Raw genomic sequence first — 16,993 nt, 5'->3', positions numbered from 1 at the left:
TAAAATGATGAAGCAAATGCAAAATGCTAAGGAATATTCTGTTCACTTTTGGGTGTGAATCCCAGATTCTAAAGGGCTGAAATTACTTTGAGAGACCAAGCCTCAAATCACTTCCGACATCAGGAATTTGCCATCCAAGTCATTTAAGGTTCAACAAAGAATGGAACAATATCAAACAATTTTTAAACAATTGGGCCCACGTGATTATAAAGTTTCAAAAGGGACCTAGGAATTCAGAACTCTCAATTTCAGAGACATTTGATACTTTGTAAAGTATTAATTACAACAGGATTTAAACACAAGTAAATGCATCATGTTATTCCCTCTAGGCATTAGCTGGAGTTTGGTGCCCAGATGAGTTAAATGTTTTTAAATTAAGACATACCATAATTAAAAAAAAAATAAATTAGCAAAGCACCACCACCAGATAGAGTGTAGCCAACAAATTATTACTTCACATTTCATTTTCTTGTCAGATCTGCAGCCATTACAACTGAAATCACGTAACTCATTAAGCTCTTCCCAGTAACTATTAACACAGAAGTCAATTTTCCTTGACACATCGGAGTTCTAATGTTTAGCTACTGTTAAAAAAAATCCATATTAAAAAAGAAGTCAGAGCTCATGTCTTGAAAAACATTATATCCAGGTAATAATTCCAGGCTTTCTGCTCGTTTTCACTTATGTCAGTATTGAAGAACTAAGTTTTAAAATTTTCACCACTTTAAGATCTGAAACAGAATATTTTTTTTTTTTCAATGTGTTCAATCACTGCAAGTTTTTCAACTATTTTAAGTCCTTCCCTTATTGCATATTGCTACTGCATATGACCATTTTTAAAAGCAATTTTTACATTTCTGGATATTTTCCCCTGCAGATTATAACAGTCTCAAGTGAGTATTTCATTTTGCAAACACAGGACAAATTTCAAGGTTCCCTTCTTTGACAACAGTTTCAGGCACAGAGACAAACTGAACTCCTTGGGAGAAACCTCAAGCCTTACTCTTCATCAAATTCACTCAGTGTAATTCCTAAGTATGAGTGCAATTTTTATAATCTTTTTTTAAACAGCTTCAAAGACCAGAGAAGTTCACTAAGATGATGTAAGCTCGGTTTCCTCTAAAAACCAGGTTATATCTGTTTTTACAGAACATCAGTATTCTTTCTTTGAAACTCCAAAAACACTATTGATTTTTCCACCAAAATTAAAAATACAAAGGGAACAACCTAAGTGCACTCACTGATAGAAGTACTTCAGATTTAAATTTTTTTTTGCAGTTACAAATAATTTAATGTTAAAAGCTAAATCAGCATTTGCCACAGTGAGACACCTCTCAAAATACTTTAAGGGAACACATTCTGAAGCATCAGCCCTGTAAGCATTTGTCTGATGTTTAAACATTTATTTTCTTTCATAAATGGCAGCTGACAGCCAATGCAAGTGCCTGTCTTTATTGACAGAGTGAACAGGCACATAGAAAATGCTGCTTTTCTTCCTCCTCAAAAGACATACATTTAATTTATGACTGTGACATCCAAAGCATGGACCAGACTACCCTCAAAATAAAAGCAGAACAGTTGAAACGATCAACAAAGAAAGAGCAAACACTATTTAATGATTATTTTAAAGCTAAATCCCACAGAAAACACTGCTAAAGAAATTGTTTAACTGTGGGAGAAAGATGAAATTCTTAGGCAAAAATGAGAAAATAAAAGTACCAGTTGTAGAAGAGGAAGAAAGTCTTAAGAGTTCAGAGGGATGTAAGATCATATTTGTGGCATGAAGAAAAACCTGGAGAGGGAGGCCACAAAGATAATACATGTAAATTGGTAAAGACAGTAGGACATGGCAAGAATTTTTGGAGAACAAGACAAGCTGGACTAACCCCTCCTTCGAGATTTCCATAATGAAGAGATGTTCCACATCTGGAAGGCCCTCAGGCCACACAAAAGAAGAAAGGAGGTGCTCAGCTTTGAGCTAGATCCATAGATTATTGCATCTAGAAGGACTTTTGCCACATTTTCTCCCAGGGGAATGACTGGAAAGAATTCTACATGGGTATTTCCTTTATTTCTCACAAGAGCTTCCCCTCTGACTTATAATTACTGTAGAAAAAGATTAAGCTATTAGGCAAGATAGGAACTGATGAGATTTAGTGAAGACAACCACTGCAAATCAAGAAGAACAAATTGAGCTAATCACACTCTTAAACTGAGTCAATTAACTGCGGAATTACTTCTGTTCACTAAAAAGAAACATTTCCTCATTGCTCAGCAGAGACAAGAAACAAACTGTGTTAAACTTTAAGAAAAGTAACTGAGAAGGTATTTACAGATTTGGGTTTCAGGCCCTCATTTGGGAGGCAGGCTGGTTAGCAGGCACAGCCCCAGCAGATGCTCAGGCTGCAGACAGCGATGGGGCTGCTATGGCTCCCAGATGTTCATCACTGCCACAGCTAATTACTTCCACAGCTCCTCCACCGAGCTCACACAACACGTGGATGGTTTCTGATCCTTTTTACACCGAGTCAGCCAGGCTGGTTCAGGCCTCTCCCTGCTGAAGGTGGCTGTGATGGAAAGCAGCTGACGTGGTCTGAAGCGGTTGTGGTGCACTCAAACAAGCCCTGCTCTTGGCTGACCTACTCGTGGGTGTCCATTCTCAGCTCACAGACCATCCCCAACCAGCACACTCTACCTCAGGACACAGTGTTTGGGTATCTGAGGTGAACCCAAGAATATATGACTTCTGGACATCTTAGCTTTCCAAATGCCAATTATTCTCTGTGAAAGAAATTGAGAGCAGAGGGAAAAGTGTGTTTTTGTTTTATATTCAAAGACTTACAAACAACAGAAATAACCTGAGGGTGAGTCTGCTGGTCTGCTTCACACAGAACAGAACTAACTCTCATTCTATTTATTTTGAAAGTAAAGTGTGTAGAAAACCCAAGGAAAAACTTAAGGTCATGTAACTGGAAGCTGATGCATGACCTGCAATCAGAAACTCCACTGATACCTGTGGCGAAAGGGAGTTCATAAAAGAGCATGGTCTACAAAGCAAAGGGAAAAAAAAAAAAAAAAAAAAAAAGAAGCTTTTTATAAAATGAGGAACGAAGGAAAATGTAAAGCAGAAAGAAAGCTAAATGAAGAGGGGCAATCATAATTAGAATGTGGAGAGCTTGTGCAAGTTGAGTATGTAAGAGAAGAGATTAAATGTGAGCTGAAACATACACACAAAGTGATCACTTAACATTCATCACTCCACTCCTTGCTTGTTCCACTTACTCCTTCATAATTAAGGGCACAGGGACCACCCAGTAACGTTAACAGAAGGTACAAGTGAGCTGCTGGAGATCAGTGGTATCATTTTTAACATATACAAGCTACAACAGATGTTTGTAAGAGATATAAATAGTTACGCTTCAGGCTACGACCGAACCACCAACTCTCTTAGGGTTGTGAAGGAACTACCCAACAGACTTGTTAACAAGTAATCATTCCTTCTAATTTTCCCTCATACATGTTTCTTTGAAGTCCTTCAGAGAGAAATGCATGACTGGCAGATTCAGCATGGCTCTTTGTTCATGCTCATTTAACTTTAGTCCTGGCACTTGCTATGTAACATTAGATCCTTACATTCACACAGCCAGTTAAAAAGAAACAAAAATCAATTCTCTTTGACACATGAAAAGCAACTAGAACAGGCTTTCTTTTCAAAACAATACAGGATGATATTTATTTCCAGGGCATGCTGTTTTCTAAAGAAGATAAAATATTGGCCATGAGAAAGCTGCTCACCCCTTTCCTTCAATGAGTTGAAGACATTATCTTGTTCCAGCACAGAGATCTCACTTATGTACAAGGGGGAAGACAGAAACCTAAAAACCAAAAGAGAAACAGTCAGAAGAAAATAACACCTTAGAACAAACATTCTAAGACTCAATATAATTTTTAAAAATTTGTTTTATTATGTGGTTCCCTCATCAAGTGTTAATGAACAGACAGGAATTTTTTTGCACGTTTTGCAAATTTTTGCATTGTTAATAATCTCTAATCACACCCATTATCCCACGCTTGAACTTCTTATCACATTATTTGATCTTTCTCTCATCTTATTCCATTCATTCTCTACATTCACCTTTGTCTCTGTTGACACCTCTAGCAGAAGGCTCCATTTGGATAATAACTCCCTCCCTGTTAAACCTTCATATTTTACTCCTTGGCTCAGTGTTTGTCTGCCAAGAGTAGACAAGACACATCCCAAAAATAGAACCTTGAAATGCAAATAGAAGTAACTCACCCCTGCTGTGAAAATTAAGCATGAAATCAAGAAAGGTGAGAGATATTTTTTCCCCCATTTAAATCTCCTTCATAATAATTTGAATACAATCCATGGTAAAATCAAAGCATGATGCTAGAAATGGGCCATTGTTAGGATCCTGTCTTCTGTGAAGACAGGTTCTGCTACAGGATTATTTGGCCATTTTAAAAAGCTTTCCAAAAATTACCACTTAAAATTACTTTAATTGCATTTAATAGCACCCATTTGATACAGTGAAGCTACTTTTAAAAAGCGGTAAGGATTGTGAAAGCACAGTAGCAAAGATCCTGAAAACATACTCAGAAAACACAACTGCTGAAAAGCATTAAGAAACCATCTCAGGAGACGTTCCAGACACTAAGGTTGCACAGAGGCCACCAGAAATTAAATGATGGCTAAAACACAGCTGAGATCTTGAATCTGATTATCTCTGTTTCTCACACAGATAAAGTTCACAATAAGAACTAGAGAGAAAGTAACTCCAACATTTTTGAAAGCAAGATGAAATTGGTGTTTGAATTGATCTTTAAATCAATTAAAATTTATGCACGTATTGTTTTCCACGAAGTGATGGTTTTCAGACAAGTTCACAGAAAAAAAAAAGTCAAGAGCCACTCAATCTAGATGCCATCTCTGGCTCATGAAACCTGGTTCTAAACAGGGAAGGGAAGGTACTTGAGGAGTTTTAAGGCAGTTTAAATTTCAGCCATTGGTTAGAGACTGAACACTGAGCAAGAAAGAGTTTCAGCCCAAAGTGATACACCTGGTCTTGAAGGTTCAAGAAGCAGATGGCACATTAAAAGTTCTTACCACTTCTCCTTAAACTGTCAAAGATTTATATCTTCAGAAAATGGGATTCTCTCATTTTTGCAGCTTCTTAATTCTGTTCTGAGGACAGTGTAACCCTCTTGCTCCCTTCTTCAAATGCCATGCATTTTGGTACTCATTCTCACTTCAATTTACTGGGCTACTTTCAAATACAAGACTTCTCACTATTCATGGCATCTTCAGAACAGAGGTCACTGACAGATAAATCAGGATAGATAAATAGATGAATTATCCATTCTGTGTCTCTGCTCAGACATAAGGAGGACTATTGCAAACTTGAAAATCCTGCTCCTGCATTCAGAAATAACTGCAGCCAAGAACTGATGGGGCCACTGCTGCCAGATCTGGTCAGTCAAATATTCACTGTATGAAGAAGTAGCGCTTGCCTGCAAAGCCCTCAGCTGAAACTCTGGAAAAAGCAAATTTCTAGGCAGCTTATGAGATATCCAGAGCAGGAACAAAGAGGTGCTAAAGAAATGCAGGCCTGGGTGAAAGATGCTGCAGAGGGAAGGATGTGGCTGAGAAGGAGCCAGAGCATGTTGCAGTGATATTGCTCTCTTCAAAGAGACACTGGACAACACCTAATACTGCTGAACCCTAAAACACAACAGGCAAGAGAGATCTGAGCTTCCAGATGACGATGTCTTCTTGCACATTTCAGTGGGAGAAGGAAGAGGGAGCAGATACACCTGTCACAGGGTGGAGACAACACCCAGGCACTGTGGAGTCTTAACCTGGACTTGCTATTGCCAGTTTTTGTTTCCTTTAATTCCTCTGGCAGACAAGCTTGAAAGTAACGCCATCATTATAAAAATACCTAACTATGAAACCAAAACAAAGGGCAACTTGCTTTGTCTCTCAGAAAGTGAATCAGCACCGAGGTTTTAACTACAAAGTAAAATAGGAACTTGTTCATTCAAGCACTGAGGAGCCCTCGTTTGAGTCATCCTCTCATTCTGCATTTCACAGCACAGGAAGCAAAGACCTGTGACATTCACATGCACAAATACGAGCAGACATTAAGATCCATGTGTTTTTATAGATTCAAATAATGATAGTAATAATTGATTCAAATAATGAAGCAGTAAGTAGAGCACACATGCCAACATCCAGGATTCATTCCACCTTTGCTGCAGCTCACTTCCATCTTCACTCACCTGCCCACGTAGAGTCATTCACAGAAATTAAGACAAACAAATCAATATGAAGTTGATGCAGACAAGTTTATTAAAACTGTTCTCCTCATTAAGCACCAAGGTGGTTTCCATTTCCTCTGTCTCATGTACTAAAAAAGTACAGTCATTATTTAGAATATTATACTTTTAAGAAAGACAATGTTCCTGCTCAGGACCATAATACCAGCCTCAGGGAGTTCCATCACACAGATGCAGCCACTCAGTTACTCTCCAACAGCTATGCTGCCAATTGCCCTGGGAGTCAAGCCCTAAAAAGCCACAAAACCAATTTTGGGTTGCAGTAAAATGAGATTTATTTTGTGTCACTTTGTTCCCTTTATTGTTTGGTGGTGCAATAGAGTTATTTATATGTTAATCTTGATGAATATGAAATTACATTAAAAAAATGAATGCAAATTATACTTTAAGAAATGGAAAATTAAAAATAAATTAAAATCCACAACTAAAGTTGAATTTCTGCAGAAACACAGGCTACACTCCAAGCTACCATCAACCTTTCTTTACATGTAAGATTTTGAACAGAGATGCTATGTAATAGTGACTTTATTCAGCAAGGCCTCTCCAACAGTGTATCTACTGCTTTGTTGTCCCGATAATCTTTCCTAGCATCCCCTTTTCATATCCCTCCATCTCAGACCTTAACAATTCATCCAAAGCATTCATACCTCAGGCCACCTCCCAAGCACCACCACACACTGTCACAGAGCATGACCAACACCAAACCATCTCATTACAAGGTTTGTGTTCCTTTAGCAACTCACTCTTTGTTTAAACTCTGCTTTTGGTACATTTAATTCTATAAATTCTCCTACTTGCAAGTACCAAATTAAAAAAAATTAAAAATGTGCCACTTTATAAGCTAAAACTGCATATGCTGTTAACTGATAAAATGAATATTAAGGATGCATAGATCATAGGAATTTCTCCAGGCACAACAACAGAAATAAAACTGAGGGGATCTTGGTCTTATGAAGAACTCCAGCTCCTGATTCTGCACACATCCTTGGTGTGTACACCAGCATATTTCTAGGGAAAGGTGCAAAATCATGGGCCACATTCCTGATTCCATGTCATCCCAATTTACCACAGTCCTTCTTAACAAGGATGAGAAAAATGAGGAATTCTAGCCAATCCTGTCATAAAATGATGTATGCCAGGTATCCTGCCCCCAGGTAGCTCTTGGAATTCTGGAAGGGAATCCTCAGGTTGTTCTCCTATCTTCTGAAAAATAATCCTCATTCTTCTGACTATGGAAAGATCCTCAAATTCAAGGAACTTCCTGCAGCATCTCATTTCTCCTTACCCAATTTACACTGTAATTTGACCCTGCTTTATTAGCCCCATAAAGTAATAGTAAAGAATTTAGGGGACTAAACAGCAATTTTGGCAAGAACAAAAACCTGGGGGAAAGGAAACCTCCCTCTTTAATTGTTCCAAAACTCTTGAGGGATTAGGGTATGAGGGAGCAAAAATATTTCCCATCACTCTCTCATCCACCACCAATATTCACATAATAAATGAAGATTCCTCTTTTTTTCTGTATTCTTAAGACCACAAACAGAAGGACTTGATGGGTCGAGCATGAGAATCCTCACACACACATCAAGAATCCTCACACATATTTATTGTTACAGGGCAGAGAAGGAGTTTTTGCCCTCAGTTTTTACCCAATGTGCTTTCATAACATGTTGGACTCAAAAATCAGGAAGATGCTGTCACATCTGCCTTGCTGCTGTGGCAAGAGGGTGGCATTGGAAAGACTCCAAGCACTCCTTACATCCCAGAGGATGTGTATCAGCACTTCCACAGCTGGAACTGATCCTGTACAACTCCTGCTCACTTGATATTTAATTACTTTTTCAAATCAAATTTCATTAAAAAAAAAAAAGACAAAAAAAAAAACCAAAAAACCCTCAATAAACAGAAAAGGGAAAAAAAAAGTGAGAACTCCACCACTCTCACCATTTCTCTGGCATTCCCCACATGGATAAACAGGATTGCTGATGTCCCAGACACAAATCCATCCCTCTGCCACTGAAGCCTTTGGAATATACACACGAGTACATCTCAAATGTCTTCATTTTGGAGATACTCATGCAACCATCTCCTTCCAGGCAAATTAAACAAAAGCAACAGGAAATCCAATTTTAATCATGATTTGCATCAGCACCCAATAAACTATGACTGAAATGAATCTTGTTTTGTGTTTATACTTTGTGGTTTCATAAGGAAGACACAGAATAACCACCAGTCTCTCTGCCTTTATTGCCATTGAATACTTTACAATGTGAGCAGTTTGTGTAAGCATATGTTATGTTTTTCAACCTTCTTATTATAAAACCATAAAAGTTTCCAATTATTCTATGAAGGGGTGAATTCCTGATGCTACTGAAGTACAGTTGAAGGGTGAATAGTTGTTTTTATTTAAATAATAAATGCATTTAAAATGGACTTTGGATGTTGAATGGATAAGAAAATGTCTTCTACACATTTTTGGCATTTAAACAACTCATCAAGATCAGGATGTTCCCTTACCAATTATTTAATTTTTATATCTTTAATGATTTCTGGAATAACAACGCCATTAATGAATCAAGCATTAACCTGGACCTGAAAGTGACACACAAAAAACTGTAAGTGACAGAAAATCCAGGTCCTGCAACCCTCTGTGAAATCCAATTCCAATCCATCACTAACTTTTCCAGAATCTTCCCAGAATGTTCTGACTCCAACATTTGGTAAAATAACAACTAACTTTGTTTTGCTACTAAGTTTAGGTCTTAAAATGAACTGTTATTTATTTTTTTTTTAATGAGGATGAAATAAAAACTCTTCCTTTCCTGCTCCACTCTTGCTTCCCACCTCTCCCAAACACAAGTCTCCATCATCCCAAGAGTTATGACTGCTGCCTAAGTGTTCTGGGGTAAAAAAGACTATTTAGGATTAAACTTACCCATCACCTACTGCTGTGAGCAGCATCAGGCTGAACTGCTTGGTCCAGGTGATGCCTGCCCAGGCAGGTGACATGCAAGGACCAACAGACAGGAAGACACTCACAGAATATTCAGGTAATTTAGGTAATAAATATTTGCCCAGTACTATATAAAGCAGTTTTTCCAAGAGGTTTTGGTCTGTTGAAGGTTCTCAAAGAACATGCTCCATGTGAATTCTTATGATCCTTTCCCCTCTACAACACTAAAATCCACAACTCAACTGCTGATATGCTCTTAAGTAAGAAGAATCCTGCCTTTCTCATAAATTAACATATTTACTTAGAGTCATTCTCAAGATGCTGAGTCATTTTTAAGTTGGCAGAATAACCCTGCTCAAACATATTCATCATGGCAAATTTCAGTTGGACTAAGAATTAAGCTACTGAAATTAACACCCCAAAATAATAATAATAATAAAGATAACCAGGTAATCTTCCTTCTGGTATTGCTACTATCATAGCCTAGACCACATAAAAATTGGGTAGAAAACATAAATTAAGTGATCACAGACTGACCCAGAAGTTCTTTAGTTACAAAATCATACAACACAGCACACACATTTTCATTCCTCTGTTCTCTAGGCATGTCAAAAACGTATAAAGATCCAATTTCTGTTCTCTAATTGCCTCCGTTTCCTTGGAATATAAAAGGCTTGGACTTTATTTTTCAGCAAGTATGATAATATCCTTTTCCCTTTGCTTTGTTTGCTGTGTAACTCATAAAAAGCCAAGCAGGATGTGAAGTATAGCCACACTTCCTAGCTTCTTCTGCCATCAAGAAAAAACACAGGCAATTCCAAAACCTCGCTATTAAAATGAAAATTGAAATTTGGAGGTTTAAAAGAAATGGATCCCTTTTTCAGTATACCAGAAGTAAGCTGTCATATTCTACTTTTTGCTTGAATTTCCCATCAGCTGCAGAAGAGAGCTGCAGATCCCTGGGCACAGCAGGTGAGGGACAGTCTGTGATCATCACACTCAGCTCCCATTTTCAAAAATCACCTTTTGACTCTCTGTGTACTTAAACAGCCCTCAGGTTTAACAGCAAATACCTCTTTTGTACATTTAGATATTAAAAAATGAGAACACCACGGCCTGGAGCAGCTGCCACATCAAACCCCAAACAATGTGTTCCTGTGAAGGATGAGAACCAACCATGCCAGAACAAGATCTGAATTTTATTTCCCTTTCTAGCACCAACGTTTGCCTCCCAGTGCCATACATGATGTGGGATCCCCTCCTTGCTGGCAGGGGAACCAAGTTACTGCCCTTCAGCAGCTTCACAAAAATGTGCCACAGCTCTGTAACAACAAAACTGACATTTCCAAATCCATAGTTTTTATTTATTATTTTCCACCCCACCCCTGATCTACCTGATGAATCCCATGTTCCACAGTTCTGGCATGAAACCACCTCAGTGAACAAAGTGAAGAACCTGCTTAAGTGTGAATATTTCACCGTTCAACTCCCTTGGGGAGATCTAAAATGGTCTGGGTAAAAGATTTTGGCAACATCTGGCATCAAGTAAGCAAATGAAAGAACTCCATCAGCAACTTTTTCTCCTTGCTCTTGGAATCCTCTTGCTTAGAAGAGCAGTAAGTTGTTTTACATTTTGTACAGCACTGAGCTGCAGCAAAATAAACCCCTCTGAGAATTCTCATTTTTAAACTTACAGACTCTTTGAACAAGTGAGAAGTGAAGTAACCAGCTGTTGCAAGAGAGAGAGAGAAGTAACATTTGCAACATTTTTAATTTCACACAAAAAAACCTGCATTTGGTCTTACTTAGACCAAAATAAAAATATTAATCTGCTTTACTGTAAGCTTTCACATATGTGCCAGTTTTGCAGAGGCAACATTTGGCTGCCAGACCACGACATAATATTCTGAAATACAATTTGGACTGCTCCACTCAGGACATTAACAGGGCCATTAGAACAGGCAGTTCCACTGCCACAGTGGTGGCTCTGTGATCATTCACCCTCGGCCACTAACCCAGGGTTTCACTGCACCAAAGAGTCACTCTTCTCCAGGGAACTGAACTGCTCCTGAACATTCCCAAACTTGCTGTGGTAGCAAGCAGAATTATCAGGGCTTTATTAGAGCGCTGCACTTACAGCACAGAAAAATACAGTTGGAAAGCAAAATTCTTTTAGAAAGAAGAAATTACAGCTTCCAGAAGACTAAAGCATTTAAAATAAATTAAATTTATATTTCATTCATTCTAAACTCCTTTCAGTCCTATAATGGAAGATTGCAAGGATTTAGCTTTAAAATATTATTTTTATTTAACCCAAATATTACAAATTGTATTAAGAATACAAATCAAAGCTGTAAGTACTTAATACCAGCTTGACTTTCTACATGCCAAAGTGAAATTTCCGAATATAAAACAAAATCCCACCTACCCTAACAACAGTGTATCAAAATGTGAAGAATTCTTGGGTTTTCTATCAGCACATGGGAAACAGTAACAAGAAAAAATTTCAGCCCAGTAAAACACATAAACATAGATTTAAAAAAAAAAAAAAAGCACGGCCAAAATCCACTGGGGAGATCAATGAGAAATCATCTGAGCCTCCAAAATCTCAGTGCAGCACAACAGCTCCCACTTTACCTGTGACTGCAGCACCCTGAGCTCTGCCTTTCACCACTGAACTGGAGATTATGTAAAGAAAACACAGTAAAACCTACACTGAAGTTTTCCTGTGGACACTTTAATTATGAGATGACAAGAAAATATGTCAAGTGGTGACAGTCAAAATAAATATACTGTACAGTTCATAAACTGAAGACAGAACATACATGAGAAAAATAATGAGAATTATTTTGAATAGATTATGTGAAATGTTTGGGGGATTTTTTCCCTTCAAAAATTTTTGAAAATTTGAACGTAATTATTGTGTGATTATACACAGACTCAGAAAGGGATAAATCTGCAATTTTACTTGACAGAAAATGTACTCAGAATGCATTTGCTGTTGCTTGATACTGCAGCAATGACACAGTCTGGAAATACACGTCAGGATGGATTTCTGATACAATCACAACACCTTGTTTCCTGGTTCAGTGTAATCCATAAAACTCACACATGCAGCTAACAGGGGCTGACCAGGGCTCCATCCAGCTGCAGAAGCCATCTCACTCCAACCACACAGACACACAGACAGAGCCACAGGGATGTAACCCCACAGCACAGGCAGCCCACGAACTGATTACACCCCACAGAGGACAGGGAACAACCCCTGAGTGTGTGCACAGTATGGGGAACAGCAGGACATGTGGCTATCCTAAGCCACACTTGTTACAATTCTCCTCATTAAACAATCTATACTAATGAAATTTTGTGCAAGAGCACGCTCAAGAATAAAATTAGGAACTAATTAGTGTGCACTTTTTTGTAAAAACTAAGAAAGTACTTTTTTTTTTTAGTTTAAAAAATTAAATCCTCTTCTTTTTTTTTTTTTTTTTTTTTTTTTTAGTTTAAAAAATTAAACTGGATATTAGCGTACTTTGAGAGTGACCTACAGCATCTTGCTTTCCTCCACAGGATTTTGGCCCAAGTGTTTTCCAACATCCAGAACATAATGCCCATGTTCCCTGCTCCTGGGATCTGCTTAATGGAATGCACACAACCTATTCCAAAGAGGGGCAAAAACAAAAAAAATCAATCTTGCCTGGGCAGCTCTTAAGTGCAAGTGTTAAAAAAAAAAAAAAAGCCAACAAACCACCAATTCATTCACTTTTAAGGGTTTCATACCAGATATAGTGTCTTGCATTAGGAATAAATTATTTACTGCCCCATCCCTGGAAGTGTCCAAAGTCAGGTTGGACACTGGGGCTTGGAGCAACCTGGGACAGTGAAAGGTGTCCCTGCCCATGGCAGAGGAGTGGAACAAGATGAGCTTTTAGGTCTCTTCCAACCCAAACCATTCTGGGATTCTCTCTCCCTAATCCACACCAGTCATTTACTCAAGACAAAACTGCAAGAAGGGACTAAATGGAATGCACACAACCTATTCCAAAGAGGGGCAAAAACAAAAAAAATCAATCTTGCCTGGGCAGCTCTTAAGTGCATGTTTTTAAAAAAAAAAAAAAAGCCAACAAACCACCAATTCATTCACTTTTAAGGGTTTCATACCAGATATAGTGTCTTGCATTAGGAATAAATTATTTACTGCCCCATCCCTGGAAGTGTCCAAAGTCAGGTTGGACACTGGGGCTTGGAGCAACCTGGGACAGTGAAAGGTGTCCCTGCCCATGGCAGAGGGGTGGAACAAGATGAGCTTTTAGGTCTCTTCCAACCCAAACCATTCTGGGATTCTCTCTCCCTAATCCACACCAGTCATTTACTCAAGACAAAACTGCAAGAAGGGACTAAAAACTTCAGCAGCAGTAGATTAAAAAATAAGTAAATACTGTGACCCGTCTCTAAAATTACACTATATATCACTATTTAAGACTAAAGAAAATATTTAATAAACTATAATTTTAAAAATAGCAATTAGCTACACAGAGAATTATCACACAAACGTGTTAACTTCTCATATTGTCATATTGTTAATCGACCAACTCCGGCGTGGTGGGAGCGAAGGAAAGCCATGGGCTGCTCCATGACACCTGGGACATGTGGCTCACTGAGGCAATACTTGGGGATAAAACCAGCTCTTGATTTATTATTGTTTACACACATCCCCAGCAGGGCCTCTGGGCAGTGTCAAGTCTCAGCTCCTAATTGCGGCCGCGTAAACACCCGGCAACCCTCGGCCTGGCTGTCGGGAAGGTGTCCGCTCCCAAGGCAGCCGCGAGAGCGCGGGGTCACGGCGAAAAGGAGACAGAAACGAGGGAGAAACCCAAACGGGCTCCGCGCACACCGCGCCGGCCGGGCTCCGCTTTCTATGAACGCGGCAGGCGGGGGGAGCATCCCCAAAGCGGGGCACATCCCCCAAAACGGGGAATATCCCCCAAAACGGGGCACATCCCCCAAAGCGGGGCGCATCCCCCAAAGCGGGGCGCAACCCCTAAAAGCGGGGAGCATCCCCCAAAACGGGGAATATCCCGCAAAAGCGGGGCACATCCCCGCCTGCCCTTCCCGCGCTCCCCCCCGGGCCAGGGCAGGTGTGCAGGGGGAGCGGGATCACGGCAGGGAGAGAAGGAAAGCGGGGAGCAGCTGCCGCGGCGGTGCCAGCCCGCCCTGCGGCCCCCGGAGCGCCCCCCGTTTCCCCCCCGCCGCCTCCGAGGAGCGGCCAGCACGGCGCTGCCCCTTTAAGCATCGCGTCGCCTCCTCTCCTTCCCTCCCTCCCTCCTTTCCCCCCCCCATCCCATCGCCCCCATCTCCTTCCTCCTCCTCCTCTTCCTCCTCCTCCGCGCGGACCCGCGCGCGCTCCCGCGTCCCCTCCCCGCGCGCGCCCCCGCCGGGACACAACGGGCGCACGGCGGCCGTTCCAGAACCTTCCTCGCTTCGCTCCCCCCCCCACCCCTCCCCGCTTTTCCCCTCCTTCCCCTCCCCGCGCCCGCCACCGCCCCTTAAACCCCCCGGTCCGTGCGAGCGGCGGCGGAGAGCGGGTGCCCCTTTCTCCCCTCGCCGCCGCCGCCGCCCCGCTCGCCCCTTCCCCAGCCGCTCTGCCGCTTCCCCGGTGCGGCCGTGCCCGGGCGGCGGGCGCGCCGTGATGGACGGCGGGGCTGGAGCGGGGTTTGAGTGACAGCGCTTACCTCGGGTGCCAATCTTCGTCACACTGACAAGCGGCTGCAGCAATCGGGACCCGCACCGCCGCCGCGCGCGTCACCGCGCGCCGCCGCGCCCGGCCAATCACCGCCCGCGCCGCCCCCGACGCCACGGCGCGCCTCATCAATATTCATCGCCCGGGGGCGGGGCTTGGGTGCACCGCCCCTCCGCATTGGGGCCGCCCGTCTCTTCCTCATGAATATGGATGAAGGGCGGGGAAAGCCGTGAGGGTGAGGCCACGCCCCTGCCGTGTGTGAGGCGGGGGGGGGGAAACCACTGCTGGGGGTGGGGGGAGGAGGGCGGTACCAAGTGGCTCCGCCGTGAGGGGAGAGGCGGCGGCCGCTGTGGCGGGTTCGTGCCGCGTTCCCTCGGGCAGCGCTGGATGCTCGCCCTGGGGTCACCTCAGGGCGCTGCTCCCGGGCTTGGGGGAGTCCCTTGCCTCGGCTGTTGGAGCTGCGAGCCCCCGCGCCTTGTGGGGTGCCCCCGGGAGCCGCCCGGGGCGGGCGGGGGTCGCCCCTGGGAGTCCCGAGTGCAGAAGCCGCGCTGGAGGCTCCTCACAGGCTGTGCCAGGAGCTTCTCCTCCGGCCTGCGTGGGGTGAAACTGCCCGGCTGAGCCTTGTCACCCTTCCAGCCCCAAAGCTGCGCACCCTCGTTCTCCCCAAAGCCCCGAAGAGCGGGACCGGAGTGAGGGCGGACCTGCGCTGTCCCTCAGGGTCCTGCCCACTGCTCGGCTCCTGCCGTGCCCAGAAGTAAAGATGCTGACCACACACGGGTTTTTTCCTACCGAAACTCCGCTTGGGAGGAAGCAGTGCTGTCACAGCTTCTTCCCCCATGAGTTACCGCTGTTAAATATTCCCCCTTTTCCACAACCATTCCTATATAAGTGTCAGGAACGCGGTTTCAGGCGGGTGCCCTATGGCTTGGCCGTTTTGCTGTTGGGATATTTAAAAAGTGACTGCTGTGCAAAAGGGCTGGAATGCCTTTGAGTCATGCGTGTCACAGGTGATGGATCTGTCATCTCCACCTTGTTCCTCATTCTCAAGGCTTCTGAAAGATCATCCCCACATCACCTCGCTGGCTTTGCGAGCAGAGGTTTGCAAGGGGACGAAGAAAGTGACACATAAAAAGCAAATCTCATTTTAGGAAGCTCAGTTTAAACCCAAAGCAGTTTTCTTTCAGGTCCCTCTGCAAAGCCACCACTGGGAATCTACTTGATTATCCTGTTCCCATTAAACTGGGAATACCCTCCATTTTTTCATGGTCCATGTCTCTCTCCCTGGTTTAACAGTAGCAAGTCAACTATTTTTTTGTTGTTGTTGTTGTTTGGGGTTTTTTTGGTGGGTTTTTTTTGGTTTTTTTTTTTTGGTTTTACATACCACTTTCGTGGGCCAGGCCACTTTTTAAAGATCTGGCTAATACTTTGGCAATAGAAACAGCTACTTAAATGTTCCTGCGAGCCAGGTCTGCCCTCAGTCCTCTGCGCGTCACTGCTGTGTCAAGACCCTGCTCTGCCAACACAGTTGCTTCAGGAATCTTGTCACCCTGTCCACACTGCCACCATTTGTCCACTGACAAAACAGTTGCTCCATCCCCTTGCCAGACCGCCTGGAGCCTTCTCAGGGGTTCCTTTCCCATTGCCATTTTCCTCTGTACATTCAGAGCCACATGGACATCGGCCTTGTGAGCAGAGAGGGAACTTCTACAGCAAGCAGAGAGGGTGGAACTGAGCTGTGCTAATCCAGGGCGCTCAGATGGGTAAATCATGGCTCACTGTTAATGGGAATGATTTATTTAAACAAGATTAGGAAAAAAACCCCAAAACCCAACCAAATCTTAGTTTCTCTCATTCACAAGAGAATCTCGGCTTCCGCTCTTGTGCTGTGTAACAACACCTCTCATGCAGTTCCTGTGGCCAGGTTGGCTGCTTCTTCCACG

General features: G+C 42.4%; 1 protein-coding gene across 3 annotated transcripts in view; it reads right to left on the bottom strand.

Annotated features, from left to right (window-relative positions):
- Positions 1 to 15,176, bottom strand: part of PKNOX1 (PBX/knotted 1 homeobox 1) — a 38,772-nt gene extending 23,596 nt beyond the window's left edge. For 2 of the 3 annotated variants that reach the window (XM_041487874.1, XM_041487872.1), the window contains exons 1-2: positions 15,046 to 15,176; positions 3,796 to 3,875 (exon numbers count right to left, since the gene is read on the bottom strand). The gene's annotated coding sequence lies outside the window, so the exon portion shown is untranslated. Of the gene's footprint in view, positions 1 to 3,795; positions 3,876 to 12,845; positions 13,202 to 15,045 lie in introns of those variants that run through there. The other variant, XM_041487873.1, reaches the window with a different exon arrangement.
- Positions 15,177 to 16,993: the final 1,817 nt, after the last annotated feature.

Source organism: Pyrgilauda ruficollis, unplaced genomic scaffold, assembly GCF_017590135.1.
Source record: "Pyrgilauda ruficollis isolate IOZ18807 unplaced genomic scaffold, ASM1759013v1 scaffold85, whole genome shotgun sequence".
NCBI classification, from domain to species: domain Eukaryota; kingdom Metazoa; phylum Chordata; class Aves; order Passeriformes; family Passeridae; genus Pyrgilauda; species Pyrgilauda ruficollis.
This window is presented reverse-complemented; position numbering and strand designations above follow the sequence as displayed.